This window comes from Lactuca serriola, chromosome 2 (genome assembly GCF_051521515.1).
Source record: "Lactuca serriola cultivar US96UC23 chromosome 2, Lser_US96UC23_V15, whole genome shotgun sequence".
NCBI classification, from domain to species: domain Eukaryota; kingdom Viridiplantae; phylum Streptophyta; class Magnoliopsida; order Asterales; family Asteraceae; genus Lactuca; species Lactuca serriola.
The window spans coordinates 12,089,228-12,098,678 of record NC_136409.1 but is presented as its reverse complement, the minus strand read 5'-3'; positions in this window follow the sequence as shown (position 1 = coordinate 12,098,678).

Here is a 9,451-nt window from a genome sequence, read left to right as displayed (position 1 = left end):
TGGATGGACGTGGTAAAGGATTACGATTGCGAGATCCTTTATCACCCGGGTAAGGCCAATGTGGTGGCCGACGCGCTTAGCCGCAAGGCAGCGCCAATCAGGGATATATGTCTGAGGATGATAGTGGTAGCTCCGTTGTTGGAGCGGATTCGGGAGGCCCAACAGGAGGCCATGAAGGAGGAACATCGGAAGAGCGAGCGGATCGTGGGGCAGGTTTCCTCCTTTGACTATGACAACCAGGGATTTCTGACACTACACCGTAGGGTGTGGGTGCCATACCACGGGGGTGTGCGCCAGGTTCTGATGGAGAAGGCACACAAATCTCGGTTTTCCATTCATCCCTGGGCGACGAAGATGTATAGGGATCTTCGTCTGGACTATTGGTGGCCCTGCATGAAGCGGGATGTGGCATGGTTTGTGTAGCGGTGCTTGACCTGCAAGAAGATCAAGGCTGAGCATCACAGACCTCACGACAAGATGCAGCCGTTGGATATTCCGCTTTGGAAATGGGAAGACATCACGATGAATTTTATCACAAAGCTTCCCAGGACCGCGTGGGGAGTGGATTCGATTTGGGTCATCGTCGATCGATTGACCAAGAGCGCCCATTTTATCCCGATTCAGGAGAGTATTTTGGCTGAAAGGTTGGTCAATATCTATATCAGGAAGGTAGTGGCGCGGCACGGTGTGCCAGTATCAGTGATTTCAGACAGGGATGTGCCGTTCACTTCCAGGTTTTGGAAGAAGTTTCATGAAGAGCTAGGTACTCGTCTACATTTTAGCACCGCCTTTCACCCGCAAACGGATGGTCAGAGCGAGCGGACCATCCAGACCCTGGAGGATATGCTGCGAGCATGCATATTAGACTTCGGAGGTAGTTAGGATACCTACCTTCCATTGGCAGAGTTCTCCTATAACAATAGTTATCATGCGAGCATTAATTGTCCTCCCTTCGAGATGCTATATGGGAGGAAGTGCAGGACCCCGATATGTTGGGGCGAGGTTGGACAGAGGGTGATGGGGAGCACTGAGGTAGTGCTCAAGACGACAGAGAAGATCCAGCAGGTCCGGAGCAGGCTTCAGACTGCTCAGAGTCGGCAGAAAAGCTATGTCGATAAACGCCGATTAGACCTGGAGTTCCAGGTCGGGGATATGGTTCTCCTGAAGGTGTCGCCATGGAAAGGCGTTATCCGATTCAGGAAACGGGGCAAGTTGGGCCCTAGGTACATTGGACCGTTCAGGGTTATAGCCCGGGTGGGCAAGGTGGCATATAGGCTGGATTTGCCAGCAGAACTCAGTCAGATACACAACACTTTCCATGTTTCTCAGCTGCGAAAGTGCCTGGTGGATGACTCAGTAGTGGTACCCTTGGAGGACATTCAAGTTGATGACAACCTGAATTACATCGAGCGGCCTGTAGCGATCCTTGACCGGAAGTCGAAGGATTTGAGGAACAAAAGAGTGGAACTCATAAAGGTGCAATGGCAGCACCGGAAGGGGTCAGAGTAGACTTGGGAGCCGGTAGACGAGATGATGGAGCATTACCCCAAGCTGTTTCAGGATCGAGCAGCAGACTTCGAGGATGAAGTCTAAAATAAGTGGGGGAGATTTGCAGCACTTGGTTCTTGGTACATATTCTTTTATTAATTCTTTAAAATATTTTGCATTTTGGCCTTGGACTCGGCGAGTTGAAGGACCAACTCGCAGAGTAGAAGCAGGATGAGACGCGGGGTTTAAGTAGTGGACTCGACGAGTCGGGTCCCGGACTCGGCGAGTACGCCCTGTCTGGACAAAAACCCTAATCCGATGGTTTGCACCCCATTTAAACACCTTAACTCGGCCTCCTTCATCCCATTTGCTCCCAGAAGACCCCCATAGCAAACCCTAGTCGTTATTGAATCAATATAAGGCATTTGGAGTGATTTTGGTGCTTTTGTGATCCAAGGAAGGAAGGAAAAGCTTGAAGGATCAAGAGGAGGCTAGAGGGATCCGATTTTGAGCATCATTTGTAGTATACAGAAGGTATAAAGTGTATACCTTGTTTGTTCTTTTGATAGATCCCATTTTGTGGAGTTTTAGGGATTTTCTAAGCCATTTTGGTCACCAACCATGATTGCAAGCATGGTTTGGGGTTTATGTTTCAGATCTAGGTCCTTAGAGGGGTTGCAAGTCAGAAATGAGTGGATTTTGCACTCAAAGAAGGCCCCGTGCATTGTAAGAGCTTGTTTTAGGACCTTTTAAGCTCAAAGTCCCATGCAAGCACGTAAAGGTTGTAACTTTACGTGCTAGATCGATTGTAGAAGCATAGATCTATATTTTGATCAAGGGTTGTACATCAAAAATCGAAGATTTAGTGAGAAGATGTGGCCGACTCGACGAGTCCATCCTTGGACTCGGCGAGTCCAAGATTTCTGTCCCATATCAATTAAGGGTCAAAAGGACCCAGTTGAGTGTGGAAAGGTTTTAGGGGGTCCCGGAGAGTGACCCAACGTTCTGGACTAAGCCATTGCTCTGGAAGTTCATGGGACTCGGCGAATTCATGAACGGACTCGGCGAGTCCAAGGCAATCTTCTAAGGATGAAGATGAACTCGACGAGTTGTTCATACAACTCGGCTAATCAAGGACAGGACCTGTATATTAATTGAAGATGAACTCGACGAGTTTTTCATACAACTCGGCGAGTCGGATGAGGATTAAGTCGATGTTCATTTAGAAGGAAAACTCGTCGAGTCGTCGCCTAAGTCGACGAGTAGAGACGGGTATGAGGACTAATGGAAGGATAGGGACTCGGCGAGTTGGCGAGCCAACTCGGCGAGTGAAGTCAACTGGAAGTGGACTTTGACTTTGACTTGGTCAGGGGTAAAATGGTCATTTTACCCTAAGAACATTTAGCAGTGTATCACTAAGTGTTTTGTGGGAATTATAGTCGGAGGATTTCCGGAGCAGCAGCGGCAGCAGACAGAGAATTCCTGCACAGATCAGCAGCTACTAAGTGGTGAATTACCTTCCAGTAGCGATGGGTCTACGACCATAATGCCGGCCCACCAGTAGGAGTCGTATGTTAGATGATTGTCTTTGTGATATTCATCTAGGTTTGCTACTACCTGATATGTTATATGCTGGCATGATATGTTATATGTGATAGTAGTAGAGTTCGGTTGTTAGGACCAAAGGGTAGGTCAAACACCCCAGATATGACTGACAGTACGTGATGATATGTTTATATGCTGGCATGATATGTTATATGTGATAGTGGTAGTAGGAGGGGAATAGTCCCCAAGTTCGGTTGTTAGGACCGAAGGGTAGTGGACACCCCATATATGTCTGATAATATGTTTATGTTATAATATATGTGATAGTAGCTGTAAGGGGTGGAATAGTCCCCGAGGGTCGGTTGTTAGGACCGACGGGCAGGTCATCACCCCAGAATGGCTTGATACGAGTAGGTCGGCACCTCAGAATGGCCGCATGGGTAGGACGGCACCCCAGAATGGCCGCATGGGTAAGTCGGCACCGCAGAATGGCCGTACGGGTCGGTCGGCGCCCCAGAATGGCCGTACCGGGTAGGTCGGGCACCCCAGAATTGCCAGGCAGTATGTATGCTATGTGATTGTATGGTATGTGGTACTATAGGGGAACTCACTAAGCTGCGTGCTTACAGTTTTCAGTTTTGGTTTCAGGTACCTCTTCAGCAAAGGGGAAGGAGCTGGCGCGGTAGCGGCACATCATACACACGCTCTTTGTTTTCCGCACTATGAGATATTCTGGGATTTGTACTCTGACATTATTATGTTTTCAGATACGAGACATGTTTTTATTAAATGATATGATCGGATGATATTTTGTTACAAATGTTTTGTAAATCACTTAATCAAAAATGAAATTTTTGGACGTGAAAATTGGGTCGTGAGAATCTCAATCGTCTAACTTTAGCTGAAACAATGGAAATCATTAAATCTTGTGAATTGGACGACAGGCAGAGTGAGATCAACCATGTCAATTCATACTCCACTGTGAATCTGGGAATTCAATCCAACAATGCCTTTTCATATTTCACCACTCCTCAAGTTCAACCATTTGCTGCTTCCCAACCATCATCATATGTCACTCCATCTATGCAAAGTGCTCACTATTCAAAGTTCTATCCGTAAGTTGCTTCCTCTTCAAAGACATCTGTTCCAATTGCTACTTCAGCTCCTTCCCCAACCCCAGCTCCCAAAGAAAATGCCGAAAATTTGGCTTTCGCAACTGGTCTTGTAAATTGTTATAATGCTTTTGTAGCTAGTGAGCTGCCCCCTCTATTGTCATTTGCTGATCTGGACCAAATCCATCCAGAAGATGTTGAAGAAATCGACATAACATGGCAAATTGCTATGGCAGTGTTCAGAGCTAAACATTTCTCTAAAAGGATAGGAAAAAATAACTGGGGGATGAATGCAGAAAAGAAAGTTGGGTTCAACAAAGGCAAACTCCGCTGCTTTAATTGCCATGAACCAAGTCATTTTTCTAGGGAATGTCCTAATCCTGATAGGATAGAAAACAGTGAGATAACAATGGTGCCAGTAAATAACACCAGGGGAGCGACCATCAACAATCAGACTGCAAATCTTGCAGTGGTGGCTCAATCATTTGACTGGGAGGATCAGATTCAGGCTTTGAATATTTTAGGACCTGAAAATGCACATCTTGCTCAGATTGATGATGTTGCTGAAGGAGAAGCTGAAACAGACCCAGAGGCTAAAATGATGGAGTTACAATTTACATTCATGGTTCAAGCCACACCAGAACGTGCAAAGCCGGAGGTTAATGAAATTGCTTGTTCTCAATCTTGCATTAAAACTGTCAAATTCCTATGTGAACAAATCGAGTTGATTAAGAGAGAAAATAAGGATCTAAAATATGAACGGTACACTATTACGAAAGAACAAAAGCCATTAAAAGAAAAATTAGAGTCTAAAATTAAAGATTTCAAGAAACTGCAATAAGATTACACCAACAAGTGTGAGACTTATGATCACATCAAAAATAAACTTGCTGCTGTAACCAAAGAACTTGACACATTGAAAATTCGTTTTGAAAATGCAGATTTTAATTATAATAAGTTCGATGTGTCAAGTGAAAAGGTTGCAAAAATAATTGAAGAAAAAATGCAGTGGAGAGACCAAAAGCAAGTAGGTATAGGATATGAGAGTGTCCCTCCTCCATTTAATCAAAACTAAATTCCTACTCCTTTGAAATAAGAAGAAATTGATAGAGAACCATACATGATTTATGGTAAACCAGCTGTTGAACAGTCAACAGGTCCTAGTACTAGGGTTTTGGATACTAACATTTCTACTTTGAAGGCAGATGTGTCAATATTCCTGGGAAAGCAAGAAGATGAGAAGTCTGAGTCTAATAAATTGGTGTCTAAGTTTGGTGTTCCCATTTGTGATGAGTCTGTGTCTAATGTTAAGATTGATGTTTTTGTGTGTGATGATCTGATGTATAAAACTGATAATTCTGAAAAATGTGATGTTGTTTTTGAGAAATCTACCAAATCTAACTCTAGAACATCCACATCTTCTACATTTGTCACACAATCTAACTCCTGCACGTGCACATGTGGGAAAGTTAGACACAAAAATAAGAGCTTGAAATCTGATAAGGGTGGTATCAGGTCTAATGATAATTGTTGGATAAGGTGTCTAAGTCCATAACTATTTCTGGTATGTACTTGACCCAACCCGGCATGGTCCATTTGGGTTGCATGGCATCATGCATTTGGATAGACTAAATGAGAGAAATAACACTTGTGGTTTATTAATATATTATAAGTTCTAATATATTAATAGTATTATTTAATTAGTATTGATCAAGAATTAATTTGGAATTAATTAAGTGATGAAAAGATAACTAATTAAATATATGGGTTGATTATGTAAATCATCCATAACTTGTATAGTGGGCTAAGAGGCTCCATGGATTATCAAGTTGGGTTAAACCCATAGGATGATCCATGGATACTCCATGGGAGTTACAAACCCATGGGTCATGGAAATGAAGAGCCATGACACATTAGGGTTAACATGGTATAACCCTAAATGTGTCAACACTATATAAGTAACACCTTCTCCACCAAAATCGGTTACAGAAGTACAAGAGAGGGCTAGGCCGATTTTTAGAGTGTTTGTATTCTCTCAAAAGTCCTTCCAAAAGCATTTGGTGTTGTGTGAAGCATTTAAGGCATCACACTTGGGGTGCTAGGCTCTCAAGGTTTTCAAAGAATCAAATCAACTACAAGGTATGTAATTCTAGCTATCCTTTTAGGATAAAAGTTCCCCATGTATGCTAGATAGGATTATGAACCTTGGAAATCATATTTTACATGTATTTTGACAAACATAGATCCAAGGTTTATTAGGGTTGCATGTACACTTAGGAAGTGTTAGAATGCTCAAAACCCATCAGTGGTATCAGAGCCTAGGCTTGTTTGTGAATACTTGATGCAAAATAGTGTTGAAAATCGATTTTTTGCTGTCTGCTCAGGGGACTCAACGAGTCCATGGGGAGGACTCGACAAGTCCAAGTAAAAATGCAACCAACTCGACGAGTCTGTTCATGTACTCGACGAGTTGGTCATGCAAAGTGTAGGAATTCAATTTGTGTTGCTGGAAATAGACTAGAAACATTACCCTAAACTGTTTTGGTATTATAAAACTTGTTTTAGATGGTGTAATGGTTGTTCTAATTCATTTACAATGGCTAATATCAATTTTTCAACATTATATATGTTCACGTGTTCTTGAAATTTTGATATGAATGTTCATGTTCTTATGAGTTCTTGATAGATCATAGGAGTTACTTGTTTATATGATTAATTCATGATCTTTATGTGTTTTAATGGAGTCCAAAACTTGTCCTCAAGTTATGGATAACCAAAAGTCTATTTGTGTTAAAAACCATTACAAGAACACATAAGTTATAAAATGAAGAGTCTTCATTTTAATAACTCATAAGTTATGAATATGAAAGGTTTTGTAAAGGTACAAAACTTGCCCTCAAGTTTTGGAACAAGTAAAGTCACTTAATAAACTTTAGTTCCAACCCTTAGAATTTTAAAAGTTAAAATTCAACCCTTATACTTTATAATATTATAAGTTAATAATATATATATGTATAAGATCAAGTCGTCTTACCGCTAGTACGCCTCATTCACGAAGCTAGTCTATAAGGGGGTATAAGGTTGTTGCCTATAAAATGTCAACTTAATGGTTGTCCACTCTCACCCACTGTAACGCCCGTAGATCCGGGCTAGTCAATTAGAGACGTTAAGCGTAAAAAATGACTTTTTGATGGAAGATTATTTTTAAGGAATAATCTTAACTAAGTTATAGTATATGTTACAAGGATTCCGTACATATAAAGAACGCCAAAATCCGAGTTATAACGAAGAAGTTATGACCTGTCGAAGTTTCGCGACAGAACCGGCACGACGCTGAATGACGTAAAAAGTGAATTTACGTTAGAGTGATATTTAGCCTTAGCGATCTAAACGAAAGTCGTAGAGTTCATTAAACCATGAGCGTGCATAAAAAGAACGCCCAAATCTGACTTCGTATGAGGAAGTTATGATTTTTCGAAGTTTCAACTTAGCGGTATGCAGCCCGAATACTCGATTTGAGACCGAGCGGTTTTTAGCCGAAACAATCTAAATGAGAATCGAAGATCTCATTAATTTTAGTAAAACGATAAAAAGATAGGCAAAAACGGACGTCGGATGAAGAAGTTATGATTTTATAACGAAGTTTTCTTGTCCCGGCCTACTAAAAATAAATAATAAAAATAATGTCAAAATTAGCCGACGGAGTCTAAACAAAAGTTGTAGAGCGTAGTCTCACCTACGCGGGGATATAAAGAACGTCGAAAACGGAGTTCGTATGAGGAGGATATGAATTTTTGAAGTTTATTAAATATTTTCGATATTTAATTTAAATATAAATTCGATATTATCCGGAAGGGGGGTAGTCAGTGTTCTTATCCCCATTACGCCCAGCGTAATTCGGGTTTCCAGCCCCCTATAAAAGGAAGTCGAGGGCAGCCGAGTTCTATTGCTCCATCCTTCCTTCCTCTCGCGTTTTTACCTCGTTTTGCGTGCAACTTATACCCCGAAGCCCCGATATCATTTCCGAGCCCCGAAGCAAGTCCCGAGGCCCCGAAGATCCCGAGAAGTGCAATTCCCAAGCCGAAGCTTTGCCAGCTAGGAGTCCGGTTTTTGTGAAGATCTTCCAGATCTGCCGAAGAATACTACTTTTACAAGCCGTAGTGTTGTCCGATCATCTTCTAATCAAGTGAGTGTGTAGTTACTTTCTTCTAAACACATAAATATTAAGTATTTGCTATGAAATATGTGCTATGTGTATAATATAAAGATGTTTATATGTGTGAGTGTGTGGTCACTTTCTTCTAACACAAAAATATTAAGTATTTGTTATGAAATACGTGCTATGTGTTTATATATTGTTTGTTTATTTGAGATATTGGTGGAATGGATGAACTATATAGGTTTTAATGAGTTAAACTGTATATGTAATTTATATCTACAAATATGTTGGGTAGGACATGGGTAGATGAGATCCGTGAGTATGGATCAGATCAAGAGGTTAGTTTTAGATCCGTTACTATGGATTAGACCAAGAGGGTAGTTTTAGATCCGTGAGTATGGATCAGGTAAAGAGATAAACTTGCTATTAGTCTGGGAATATGGATTAAGACTAAGTTAATTGTCCCTAGTCCGGGAGTATGGATTGGGCACAGTTATAGATCCGAGAGTATGGATCAGATATGGATTAAGATTAAGTTAATTGTCCCTAGTCCGAGAGTATGGATTGGGCACAGTTATAGATCCAGGAGTATGAATTAAATCAGGATTAAGGTATAGTTAATTTCCCCTATTTCGGGAGTATGGAATGGGTACAATTATTGATCTGGGAGTATGGATCAGATCAGGAGGTTAGTTTTAGATTCGTGAGTATGGATTAGGTAGTTTTAGATCCGTGAGTATGGATCAGGGGAAAAGGTTAGTTTTAGATCCGTGAGTATGGATCAGGTTAAAAGGTTAGTTTTAGATCCGTGAGTATGGATCGGGTGAAGAGGATAGTTTTAGATCCATGAATAGGGATCGGGTAAAGAGGTAAATTTTAGATACGAGAGTTTAGATCGTGTCATTGTGAGGATCGATGGGGTGGGATAAGAGTTGACTTTATATGGTGAAATTGTACAAGTTTGAATGTTCTATATTTATAAATATATGATATAATATAGTGGGATGAAAACCCTATATGCTCACCAGGCTCCCAAGCCTGACCCACTCAGTTTTCTTTGTATCACAGGTATCAATACAAAGACATATTTCACAGAGAGATTTAAAGGAGATATAAATCATTAGTGTAATTGAATGTAAGTTATGTT